The sequence below is a fragment of the Hyalella azteca genome, unplaced genomic scaffold, assembly GCF_000764305.2.
Source record: "Hyalella azteca isolate HAZT.00-mixed unplaced genomic scaffold, Hazt_2.0.2 contig7655, whole genome shotgun sequence".
In the NCBI taxonomy this organism is placed as follows: Eukaryota; Metazoa; Arthropoda; class Malacostraca; order Amphipoda; family Hyalellidae; genus Hyalella; species Hyalella azteca.
In genome coordinates, this window is record NW_025937775.1 from 4,187 (window position 1) to 15,428 (window position 11,242).

Sequence of the window (11,242 nt, forward strand, 5' to 3'; positions counted from 1 at the left end):
TCGTCCAATCACGGAGAAATTCTATCCTTACCGATTATACCCTGAAATTTCCATTCTCATCGGATTCATTGATATTACCCCCCCCCGTATTCTAACGTCCGCGTTGTGGATATTTAGCTTCGAAATCAAGCACGATTATTACTTCGATCGTCAGTACACCTGCAGAAAAAAAAATATTTCCCTTCGCCGGAATAAAACCCGCATTCCGTCCTAGTGTTTCTTAGTCCATGACTCCCTTAATTAATTGAATTCTCTTCGTTATTTATGGCGAGAAAAAAAAATATATAATTAAAACGTTTCAAATTCTTTTTCTTGCTCCTGTCGGTCTGTTTCTATGTCCTATCTGATTTCCCGCAACCTCAATAATTCTTTTAACGATAACCTACAATAGCCTCCTTCCATGCACGCAGCTATTGTTCCACTTCAATCTCTATTCTCGACTTTCTGTCCCCCTTTTCTCCCCACGCTCGCTTAGAATCTTCCCCCCAGCCCACGCAAAAAAAAATAATAATAATGTGTAGCGCCCAAGCGCCTTTGCAACTTTCAAATTGCGTTATGCGAACGTGGTCAATCGTGCGAGCTCAAAAAAAAAATAACGGTGGCGACTTAGAAATATTTATATCCTTAACCCTGATGTTAATTCGAGCAACTAAAAAATGAAAAAAAATCTCAGACGAGCTTACTTCTTAGTCATGCTCATCACCCTTAGAGGATAAGCTTATTCCTACGGAGCTCGTACATGCCCTTAACTACTAATCCATATCCTTAATTATTTATACATTTCAATTTTCTGGCGTAACGTACTGCGTGCTATCGTCATCTGCGGTGGTTGCTGTGCAGATACAATTATGGTCGGTGCTCGGGTACTGGACCCAGAGAGTGAAGCGCGTACCTTGGTGTCGGCTGGGCCTGCGGTTCTTTCCTCGGTCGTTCCCTCGTCTGTATATATATTACCGTGGGTTGGTCGGTCCCCTTCTGCTCCCCCTCAGCCTTACTCTCTCTCGCGGCCTTGTCCTCCTCTTCTTTTTCTTCTCTTTCGTTTTCGTTTCGACTCTGCTCCGACGTTAAAGTATGGCGCTTCGTCGGCTTGTGTAGCCGGTTTAAGCCTGTTGATGTGTACAATTTGCTTCCGGCCTTTTGCACAGAGGGGTTCAATTTCGTAATTTACTGGCCCCAGGATTGAGCACGCCTTCATGTTAGAAAAAAACTATTCGGATCTGTAACAGCTTGGAATTCTGTCAATAGGTTTTCTAACAGCTTGGAACTCCGTCAATAGGATCTCTAACAGCTCGAAACTGTCAATTGCATCTTAACAGCTTGTAACTCTGTCAATAGGATCTCTAACAGCTTGGAATTCTGTCAATAGGTTTTCTAACAGCCCGGAACTCTATCAATAGGATCTCTAACAGCTCAAAACTGTCAATTGGATCTTCAACAGCTTGTAACTCTGTCAATAGGATCTCTAACAGCTTGTAATTCTGTCAATAGGATGTCTAACAGCTCGAAACTGTCAATTGGATCTCAAACACTTTGGAACTCTGTCAATAGGATCTCTAACAGCTTGGATGGAGCTCTGTTCATGAGGTCTCTGGCACCTCGGAATTGCCAATAGGATCTCTAACAGCTTGTTACTCTCTCGTTTCGATCTTTATGAAAATTAATGAACTAAGAATATTATGATGTCATGGCTACTGTAGCTGCCCTGTTGCTAGGTAGAGACTTTGAAGTCCCAGCATTCACATATACGTAGTTTATGTGTGCTAAAATGATATGACAAGGTATTTAAAAGACGAATTTGATAAATTTCCTCAGAAATTATCATCTTCACTCAAAAATAAGTAAGAAACAACGTACTTTATCACTCCATACGTTTAAACCCGTTAATTCTATGTCAAAACTTTTAGGTTTAATCATCAATGTCTTCTTTTAGCAATTAATTTACGAATTAGTTATAATTGTATATGAGGCACAATAACGATGCTAGGATTGGCTAACTTTTTGGTGTACTCGCGATTACCGAACATGCAATACGATGGTTGGTATATTTTAACCCGCCTCTGTCGTTCAGGAATTTCTGATAATTCTCGGCCTCAACATGGAGAAATCTGAATTTTGTGTGCGACCCAATCACGTAGCATAATAAATATCATAATTGTTAGATATAAACATCAAATTCACAACAAAGTGAAAGTTACAAATGTTTTTTATAAGAATTAACAATTTTAATGTAAAAGGACGTTTATAGACAAAATTATTTGGCTTCCATCCTGACAAATGCGATCTATCCAAATGCCATTAAAAAGAAGACAGAATCATTCAAGTCGCTTTCGAGTTTTATAAACGAGCCAAATGGCAAGTGCTGCTGCTCGAGGCCGGTGGGCAACCGCCTGCCGTCAGCAAGGTGAGAAGCTCTGACGAACAGCCTTGTCATGCAAAGGCGGCTTCTTTATAGCCGTTATATTTGACATAATCCGGCATGAAGTGGAGGAGTGCTTGCTTGTACCATGTACGCACTCGAACGCATGTTATTGGCCGCTGCAATTAGTATAACCAGCCCGACGACTGTAATAAAATAGCCATCAAAACTGTGATCATAGTGCCCCACATTAAGTGGTGTTATTTCAACGCGTCTTTATTGGATGTGCATATGCATTACTAGGACTTTTAAAACTTTTGAACTTGGTTACTCTTACCTCAAGGTAATTTCGGGATATTGAATTACATTCTTCTACAAAAAAAAATATTTAGCTTAAATTCCCTTAAAAATAAACATATATAGCGCAAATAATCCTATTGTAGACAGTTTTGTTAATCAGGCTGTTCATTAGAGCCAATATTAAAGAAGATATAAAATATATCAGTATTACTGGACTTCCTTCCTGCTCTACAGTTGCACCAAAAATCACGCAATTCACGATGACATCTCGAAAATTATTGTGTTTATTATTCTGGTGTTTTCCGTTAATTTTTTTTCTACTTTTCTTTTAATCTTAATGTAGTGATATGCAACCGAAACTATGCTTATCGATATAGGGGTTTGCGACGACAAGTATTTATATTTATTTCAATACAACCGGTTACTTCGATACCTATTTCTTTATCTCATGAATGAACTTTTCTCTCGGTAGAGTTTTCAATAAACAATTTAAAATACTGTCAGGTTGGTTTTTCTCGTACCGAGTGGCTAAAAGGACGCGATAGAAGGTTCTCTATACTGGCAGCTTACGACTTGACAAGGAGAATGAAACACACGTTTATCTCCAATTTCATATACTAGAAAAGATGCCCTACGCCTAGATACAGAGCTAGGAACGATGAGAATACGAGTACACAGGTTTACTTGTCGAAAGAGATCCTATTCTATAACAGCTGTTCATGAGACAACAGAATTAGGCAATATTACTAACAGACCCAGAATTATAAATTGCTCCACAGTGCTCCCGTAGTGTTCCTCAATGACGACCCTCGAAGTTTCGTATGGCTATAATATAGCTGCTGACGGCCAGATCGTGGTAGTTCTCTGTAGTTTGTAGGCCGGCTTCCAGATACTTTCTTAGCAGCCGTTTAGTCGTAGCTCCTTTTATTTGACCACTCCGGTGGATCTATTCGCAGGTCGATTATTCTTCTCCGGAATTCGTAGACGTTGACTTCAAGAATGAACTATCTTCGTCGATAAACGTAGTGCTAAATTAGTTTCCCTGAGCAGGACTTCGTCGAGTAGAATACGAGGACTTCTTCCCAATCATTTATTTCTTCGTTGCCGGCGGTTGTCGGTAAACGGTGTGCTAGTAATCTAATCTCTTCTGAACAGTACTTCCATACCCACGATATTCGTCTCGATTCTCCCAGCAATCACTGTTGATCTCACTCTCGCGAAAGTCTTTCCACGATTACGTCGGCTGAGTCAGAAAAAAACACCGGCACTCTCAGTTTTCGGTCGCGCTACCAAACGACATGCGGATTTCACGAGCTCCCGCACTTCACTAACTCCCACATCCGCCGCGCTCGCCTTATATAGCCCCGATCACGCGTCGACCCGCACTGGCTTAAGGCGTCGCTTGAATTTCCCTGACGACAAGTGTTTTCCCCTAAGTCTAAGTTTCCTTTTCTTGTGTACAATCCTAATTTATTCCCATTCCTAATCATTGTTTATAATTTATTCCTATTCCTAATCATCCCCTCAATAACCCTAAAAAAATAATGTCGGCTAGCCTACAGTATTTTTTTTTCATTCAGTTTCAACTCCTAACCCGAGAAAAAAACTAGCTTCATAACAATTAACTTGGTCAATTGCCCTATTAGCGCGCCCGTGTACATCTTCCCCTTGATTTACTCTCGCCAACTCCCATCCCCTTCTTTCACCACCTGTCATTACTATCGACCTGTGTCGTTAATCCCCTTGAATACTTTATCCATCCTACCTCGCATTATAAGAAGAGATAGGATCCTAGGATAACCTCATACAATGTAGTCAGCGATTATCCCCCTCAAGTACCCGAATTCTACCCCTCAAACCAGAGCAACCCAAAAAAGACAAAAAAAATTATAATATAAAAAAATACAAAGCAAAATACTCATTTACATCCTAGTAAACATGTCACAACATTATGTAATCACGCAAAATATCTCGCGACTTTGATAATCTAGGAGAGCATCTTATTCCTTGGCATTGACGTTAGACATACAGTTACAGAGTGCTACTCATTTGTGATTCTAGCTCAATGATAGAGTTTACACGGAACGATAGTTATTGGAGACACCCTGAATAAAATATGTCCCTTTTGCGCATATATAAAAAAAATCACAACGCGAATATAATTTCGACACCTAGCAAAAAAAAGAAATCACAACAAACGATAATTTTATGAACGTGACACTATACCGTGCAAAAAAATGGTTTAGATGAATCACTAGAAATCACTTCACAAGTAAAAAAAAAAATCTGCCGGCCTGACCACATTAATCTCTTAATTCTTCTTTAATAGCTATGCATTTTCTCTACAAATTATTTCGAATTAATCTTACTCTTCGACTTCTTATGAGAACACTCGCATGGAATCAGACTCACTGCACTCACTATACGGTCAATAATTTTTTAGAGATACATCGCAATGTAATGATTTTGTTGCCATCACTATTGCATGAGAAAGAACAAGTTCTTCTCAAACAATTTCTGGCACAGTATCGAGGCAGGATAAATTTCTCCCAGTGGCTAAAGTAAATTTTCCACAGAATTAAAACTGTCAGCATTAAAACGGACTTATGGTATCAATCCAATTCTTTCACAATACTTCTTCAATTTAATCGCCCTCTATTTTGGGAATTCCTTGTTATATTGTCACATCCTATAGATATATCTGTTGATACCCGCACTCGTTTGACCCATTCCGTTCCCTATTATTTATCGCCACAATTTATACACAATTAAATGCTCAGAAAAATCATCCTTAATATCAATTAGTCGGTGGTCTAGCGCAATTTTTAGTGTTTTAATAAATGTGACAACTTCTACATTTACCTACAGTCACAATACTGGCATAAAATGTCCTACTAAACATCTCACAAAGATACGAAATAACGGAAAAACTATTCGTTAGGAATTATTTACAGCAAAAAGTAATGTTTCACAGAGTTGAAGTACGTCCGAGCAGGCAGGTCACTCTACTGACATGAACAATCAAATTCCAACTAAAGAAATGTTTTGTAAACTTTTGCTAAACTATTCCATCACTTTAATCGCGCGTCACTGAATTCTAGACAAATTTTAACGCGTATTCTTTGTATTCACGTAAAAAAAATAAAAAATAAACGAATCTTCCTACTCAGAGAAGTTAGCTCAAACTAAAAATTTAATTTTTCGTACACCAAAAAAAAATGAAAATCCATAACCACATTTTAAACAACTCTCTCTCCCAACACCCCTAGTGTGACAATGATAGAAGAAAGAGAAAAAAAATCACGCACTAACCATCCTACCACAAGGTTTTCTTGACATAAAAAGAAAGAATATTACTTAGCGTAAACATTTTAGAAATATTATCCAGGGTATTACGCTCCACTAATTATACTCGCTCACCATTGTTTCATTTACATTCACAATACACAACAAGTAATAAAAAGAATTGAGAGAAAGAAAAAAAATATATATATATATATCTAATTTATGACACTGTGAGACACGTACATCCTAAGAAAATGGGAATACACAAAAAAAAGAAAATTTTCATTTCAAAACCCACCCTAATTGACATCCTAACGACACAGTATTGGTATTTCATTCATCAGAAAACAAAAATTTTTTTATCCACCAAATAATTACCCAAAAAAATAGAGAAGAGGAAGAAAAACTTCCCGCCAATAATCTGTCTACTTCTATGGCCATGACAGCGACTGATTACTACTGACCCTAGAATAATGAAATGAATATTCTGAAGCGTTTTAAACTTCCAGTGTTACATCGTGCGTTTAATTTACGAACACAAAAAAGAAAAATTTCACCAAACAAATTTTAACGTAACTCACTCTCTAATACTCCTAGTAAGACCATCATGAAATGAAAAGTATTACACACACTAACTATCCGACACAAACTATACTTAACTAAAAAATGTAGACGATCTCAATCAAAACAAGTCCTGGCTGTGACTAATTTCGAATGTTCGCCAACACAATAAAAAAAGAAAAGGTTACTTCTCTAACTCCTAACACATTTTTTTTCTTTCGCTTCTGCATTTTCTTTTTTTGCCAGATTTGTCTCGCGATTGATCCGTTCATAGATCGATGCACCTCACTGCCTTGCCTGAGGTTACGAAGACCGTGGTTTCCAATTTCTTCTAAGGACTAATGAATAAGAAGAAACAGAGGGAGAAAGGAACGTAACTTAGCCTCTTGTCGGCCCTTTAAATAAAAGAAAAAGATGATAGGAAGAAAAATGACAATCGTGCCCGGTGGAATTCCCTTTTTAATGCGGACGCTCCTTGGTCCCCCGGACGCTCCTTGGCCCCGGACGCTCCTTGGCCCCCGGCATCGGAACCCGTGTACATGTGGAATATGAGGGTTAAGTACATGTTCCCTTAAATTCTTTGCCACCCACAGGGATAGGACTCTTGAATTTTTGACCGCGAGATTTTTTACAGGAATTTCGGCTAACACTAAATGAGACTCCGGTTCCCTTGGTACGAGGTCACGTTGTCTTTAACTCATCTTTGACTTTAACTGATCACTGTGAATGTAACGGCGACTGTCCACCTCAGGCCTACCCTTCAGCGCCGACGTCAACTATGTTATGTTGTCTTATGAACGAGTCCCATCCTGGGTCAAGGCAGGCATACTGTTTTAACAATAGAATGTAGGGTAGAGTATTATCCTTATTTTAGTGAACATACAACAAAAAAAATTCCTTACATTCAGTTTATATTTGATATCGTCACACTTTAAACCCAAATACAAAGGAAAAAGATACATATATATATATATATATATATATATGGTTATTCGCAGCTTAGTTTATCTTACCATGACCCAGTGAGACGTTTTTTTCGACCACGTGACTCCGTACCTTACAATTTCCTCTATGAGTGTGGGACCCGTCCTCTCTTGTACACAGAGCTGCTCGATCTATTTCTGTCTTGCTTCTCACAGGAGTGGCCCGGTTCTGCAATACATCTCTTGGTAAGGCACGGTACAATTTAAACAATGTCGTAACCTTAAAATTAGACCTCTACATACATTTAAATTTTTTATCCTATCAGTTCTACTATGCTCCATCAATCGATCATTGTTACATACATTCGCTAGTTGCTCGTACCCCTTGAATAGTCTCCCCCTCAAGCTACTCTCTCTCCGTTTTCTCTTGCGGCGCGCGTAAGCGCTAGTAATCATAGGGTCACTACCGCCTTGCTAGGGTGTCAATGTTGGATAAGGTATCTCTGCTATCTAACTTGATATCTCCTATCTTTGAAAATTCTTCGTACCTTTGCGAACAAAACGGTACCAAGAATCCTCCAGTGTCAGTGTTCGTCTATTGCATTACGGTTCTGTATATACTAATGAAAATTGTAGTAGAACAGTTTTATTGTGTTTAAAATTGTGGCAATTTCTTCTTTAATTGTCTTATTATAAATTTAAAGAAAATATCACCGACACACGAAACTAAAATCTCTCTGGCTTCGGATCAAAGGTTTAACTGCAGGTTTGAATATTGTGCTAGTAATAGCGATTGTATCAAAATGTTAGTGATAACGTAATTAATTGAAATATTTCCATCTATTTACACTTTTCACATCTTTGTCTTTCGGAGCAAACAAAAGCGTCCTCATTGTCCATATCGGTATTTAGGTGTTCAAACAAGTGTCAAAGTTCATTAAAATTACGAAATTTGTTCCCAACATTGTTTCATTCCGGAGATGTAATTTTTCCTTCCGTTGTCAAAATAAAGGAAAAAATATCTTGCTTTGGGGAGAAGAATTCGGTAAAGATGCAGCATGTATTCACTCAACACGCTTAGATGAATCTAATTGTTCAAAAAAGAAAAACAAATTCCAGATTTTATATGATATTTGAGAGGAAAACAGAAGCGTTCTAAGGAAATCGACACACGAGATGACCGATCAATAAAATATCAAAATTAGCTTATAGGATAGATTATTATGTGGTGGACATACTGAAATTACAGCGGACAGTCTTTCCTTACCCTGAAAAACGAATGACAATTTTAGAAAGAACTCGAGCAACGATTTGCCGTCGACCACCTCGTCCCCTCCTTCAGGTGAGATGTTCACGCTCCCATTACCTCACCTAACCAACCTTCAAATAATTCTAATAATCTGCAACAAAAAGTTTCTCACTTACATTCTCGTTCCAGGAATCAGTAAGTGTTTTAATTAGTACGTTTCAGTCAGTGAATCATTTATTCAAAATTAAATTATTTAATTTATGCACCTAATAGATTACTCTATTATGTGATAAGGCAAAATTAGGTATTTATTGAAAGTTTACGTTTATAATAAATTTAATAATTAAAAAATGAAAATATTAACTGGTTATTAATGACTGACAGCTTGGTCGCCAAAAAGTGTGGACATTGGATGATAATGTTCACAAACTAATGCAGGACTTGTCCCCATTGGACGCAACCAACTCGAGATTCGTAGAAATGGTTTTTGTGGTATGGTGGCTTGACCCACATTTGCGCTGTGATGCCTTGACCCACTGGCCCCACCCTCTATAACCCCACTCAAAAAACTGTTTTGTGTTGAATGAAGCGGAACGATAGATCAACGGTACGTGCCAAGAAGAGTGAAGCTGAACTGATATGTTAGATCTGGTTCATCATAGATGAATCATATACGAGGATGATTAACTGACAACATAAAAGGTTTTGATGGATTAATTGGAGTTAGCGTCAGAACAGCTGGAATTAATTTCAATTTATTAAAGATTGCATGTCGTGTCAATCTTCAGCTGACGCTTCAATATCGACATTACCAGCCAGTTCAAATTTCTACTGTCTTTTGAATTAGTAGAATCTCAGTCACAAGGAATTCACAATTTAGTATATGCTACGAATACCTTTCATTATTTTTAAATGCCCGTGAGACATAAGGATATCTAAAATAAATTTGTATTATCTCTTGACAGAGCCAAACATCGAGTTGATTGTGGGCATAGTAGTGGTCATCTGTTTGTTCCTCATCGTCTTGGGTCTTCTAATGTACTTCAGACGCCTAATTGGTGCGTTTTGCTGCAAGGAGGCACCGGCAAAAGATATTGAATCACCATCCATCTCACAAAATTGAAAGCTTTCACGCAGGCAATATCCCACAAGCTGAGCATCGATACACGCAGATGTCTTCGAACAAGGATAGTCAATTTGAGGAACCCTTGTTGAACTCTCCATCCCAGCGACCGCCGATCCATGATGGGTACCCTGATGTGATGTCGCTCGGAGTTAGTAAGGAGGTGAGTATCAAAAGTGTTGAGATATTCTTGAGTGTTTAATGATCAGCCTCTCTGCTTCATTATTCAGTTTTATTTTCATCAGTACTACTGTACACTTGAGGATCGTTCATCCTTCAAGAATGACGGAAGAATCTTAGAATTTCATCCGAAGCTTTTTCAATTTTGACGTTAAAGTTCTGAAATTTTTCCCGAAGCCCATGGATTACCGTTACTATTAATTCAAAATCGATTCAAATACTTCGAAATTTGAAGATGAATGCTTCTCTCTTTGCGAAGGAGAATTTCTGAAAATTATCATTGGCGACGAATATTTTTTTTCACGCGTTTCATTTGGAGCGTCAATAACTTAAATCAGATTCATATCTGCGCAGATCATTGACGAATATAAAAGACTTCCCAAGCCCATGAAGGAAACTACCGAAGCTTCGAAAACCTGCAACAAGTTCCAAAACCGCTACGCATACGTTCTTCCTTGTGAGTTTTTCCATGTTATTCAAACTTTATGATCCTCTAGGTTACAATATACTGAATATATTTCTGAGTTTTTTTCTAAGCATTGCACCTCACTTTAATTTCTATTTTAAATTAAGGAAAGTGAAAGAAAATTAAACACATTTTCCGCCCTGAAACATTGTCGCTATCAATTAAAAATTATCAGTACCAAAATATGCTTCATATACTTAGTTAAAAAGGAGACAATGCTGATAATTTTTTTTTTACAATAACGCCAGATTAATTTCGATTCTGCAGAAGTGTATATGCTAGAAATCAAAATCCAACTACCCTATCGAAATTTTGAAGGTGGTTAGCTTCTGAATTAAAGACGACTTTAGCTCGACCAGCTCGTATATAAGAGGCTTTAATTATATCCGCTTGACGTTCTGGTTGTACGAGCAAAATAAGCGTCAGATTAGAATCCCGTCATTAACCGAGTTAACTTGGGGTGTTCGTGGGGCGTGCGTGTTTGGCGCCTGATGGCTTCGGCACGGACACGGCCGAATCTGAAATTTTCGCAAAAAATGTCACTTCTCTTCCCCCTAAATTGGGGGAAGGGAGGGGCATTTAAATTGCGATATGCTGCTGAGGGGGCATTTGAATTGCTGCTGTTTTTGCAGACTAGACTGAAAAATAGATAAATAATGCATCCCCGCGTTACAATAAAGCAAATGGCATAGTATCCTGAATTTGAACTGGGAATATCAGTTATTACAACTTTCAACTCCATCTCTCCGATTACCCAGAAACACGAACTTCCACTAGCACTCCACAATCGACATTCTCA

General features: G+C 38.1%; 1 long non-coding RNA gene across 1 annotated transcript; it reads left to right on the forward strand.

Annotated features, from left to right (window-relative positions):
* The first annotated feature begins 7,900 nt into the window (after positions 1-7,900).
* Positions 7,901-10,432, forward strand: LOC108675777. Its single transcript, XR_001931134.1, has 3 exons — positions 7,901-8,767; positions 9,640-9,960; positions 10,332-10,432. It is a non-coding gene; the product is annotated as an uncharacterized LOC108675777 (long non-coding RNA).
* The last annotated feature ends 810 nt before the right edge of the window (positions 10,433-11,242 follow it).